This window comes from Pteropus vampyrus, unplaced genomic scaffold, assembly GCF_000151845.1.
Source record: "Pteropus vampyrus isolate Shadow unplaced genomic scaffold, Pvam_2.0 Scaffold69, whole genome shotgun sequence".
In the NCBI taxonomy this organism is placed as follows: Eukaryota; Metazoa; Chordata; class Mammalia; order Chiroptera; family Pteropodidae; genus Pteropus; species Pteropus vampyrus.
The window spans coordinates 6,706,624-6,708,837 of record NW_011888850.1 but is presented as its reverse complement, the minus strand read 5'-3'; the positions used below and the strand labels follow the sequence as shown (position 1 = coordinate 6,708,837).

The 2,214-nt window shown below is 50.9% G+C and overlaps 1 long non-coding RNA gene across 2 annotated transcripts in view; it reads left to right on the top strand.

Annotated features, from left to right (window-relative positions):
- The window catches only part of LOC105293194, a 10,258-nt gene that overhangs the window by 4,994 nt on the left and 3,050 nt on the right, over window positions 1–2,214 (top strand). For both annotated transcript variants that reach the window (XR_895967.1, XR_002780791.1), the window contains one exon: window positions 1,457–1,540. This is a non-coding gene — a long non-coding RNA (uncharacterized LOC105293194). The remainder of the gene's footprint in view (window positions 1–1,456; window positions 1,541–2,214) is intronic.

Sequence of the window (2,214 nt, the reverse complement as noted above, 5' to 3'; positions counted from 1 at the left end):
CTGCTGCTTTGGGGCTCTCCGCCCACCTGGCCTCTTGCTAACTCTTGGTCAGAGGCGGCTCACCCTGCCCCAAGCAAGGCCATTGGTAGCAGCAGCGAAGAAGTGATTAGAAAACAGCAGAGTTTAACCAAATGCAAAACTCCGTGCCCACTTCCACGTTCTATTTTTGCTTCTTTTGCAAAAATGTCCAGTTTCACCGTTTATGTTTACCAGGAGGTCATCGCCTCTGCCACTGAGCCCAGGTGGCCCGGCCTTTGGGAAATGGGGCTGGGAGCACTGGGTCCCAGTTGTAGCACAGTCACCATAGTCCAATGTGTTTGGGCAGTAATGGTGACAAGACCTTTCCACGGGGCACCATGGCGCAGAATGTGAGAACTGCTTCGTACACATTGTCCCACTGAAGCCTAACACGCCCTGGGTAGAGGAGATTCTTTGATGGTTATTCACATTTTACAGATCAGGCAAGCGCAGATCTTTAGCTGAGAAGTGGGGAGTGTAGATATGACGGGAGCTTTTAACCCCTATGCTAGACTGTCTCTTTAAGGGGTTGACCCCTTCACACTTAATTTCTATAATCTCATTGAGCACGATAGCATAGGCCTTCATCTTCCTGGTAGGGTGCCTGCTTGGGTCAGTGCCAGGATTTCTAAGGGTCAAGTTCCGTAGTAGCCTTGTTCTACAAATAGCTAGGAGTGAGGGTGAGCCTGTGATCAAGTGTAGACGCAGCACTGCCTCGTGCAGCATTTATTTCCTGGCTGAGCTGGAGGCATGGCTGCCCAGGGGAGCATTTTAGGGGTTGCCCAGGCTTCCCAGCTATGTCTGAAGCCTTCGTTTCATTGGATCACTGCCACCCAACATGATGGATGGGGTGACTCTTAGAGGCCCCGTTATCATTGCTTTTCCACGCAGGACAATTGTTTCTCCTCCCTCCCTCGTGGATGTTGGAGAGGACATCGTCCCATCTCAGAAGCCTTTCTTTCCTCCAAAGAGAATGGCCTGTTGGTAGCCACTTAACTTTAGAAACTGCCTTGCCTTTCCCTGACCACCTGGAAGGAGACCCCAGACTGCCTGTTCCCCAGATGTGTTTCTTAGAATTTGATGTTCGGACCGGTGGTCTCCAGACATTTTTGATTGGGCTCCCTTGCAACGAAAAATGTCAAGCACACACACACACACACGTATGTATGTTCACGTATTAAACTATTTCCATACGAATACACAGGTATATTATGCTCACTATAAAAATATACAGGAAAATTAAACATTTTAAAGGATGTCCTTTATTCTGGTGGATCGGATCTAGACAATCTGAGCCAGATTAAAAGTCACGTGGACTCCGTTCTCCCCTTGACCCTGTCTGTTTCTTATCCCATCGTCCCCTTACAACTACCTAATGAAGCGGGCAGATTCAGTCCAGCATCATGTATTTGGTACAAAAGATGTGTTCTTCTTCCAGGCTTATCCAGAACCAGATCACAGCCAAGGGCATTGCGCAGCTGGCAGACGCGTTACGGAGGAACACGGGCATCGTGGAGATTTGGTAAGACCCACCTGCCGCATGTAACAGCAACAGCAATTGTTTTACTCAGCACCACTGGTTATGGGCCAGGAACCGTGTAGGGAAATTTCCATCTATTCCTCATCTTTGCAACAATCCTGTAAAGTAGGTGGTATCACCTCCATTTCACAGGTATAGAAACTGAGGCCCAGACCAAGGCCACAGCTGAAAGGAAAAGTTGGAGTTTGCCCTGTCTGCCTGACTCCATAGTCCGTGCTCTGCTCTCCTCCCCAGCCACCTTGTCCTGTCTCCTGTCCTGGAGTCAGACGTAGGGACAAACCGCCCAGGGAAGAGGATTCCCACTGATGAATCACTCTGGGGGACTCATGAGACTGAGATGGATGTGTTGGCCTGGAGTCTGGAGCTCATTCTCCCCCTTTTCTGGGCTTCCCGGGCTTCCGGGCACACTTCCAGGCTGGATTTGAGCTGACTGCCTCTCCTTCTCGACTTCCTGTTTCTGCTCTGAGGACTCGCTTATGCCAGCGGGAGGGAACTGCGTCGTTCGCTTTTCTATGCCATCGAGCCCCATTCCACGTCTGTGTTGCCTCCCACAGACACTTACCCTCCGAGGTGGGGCTGGGCTTGCAGACTATGCGCACGGGTGGGAAGAGGGTCCTCGTCAGTGACAATGGCTTGGGTCGGGTGCTGGGGAAGAG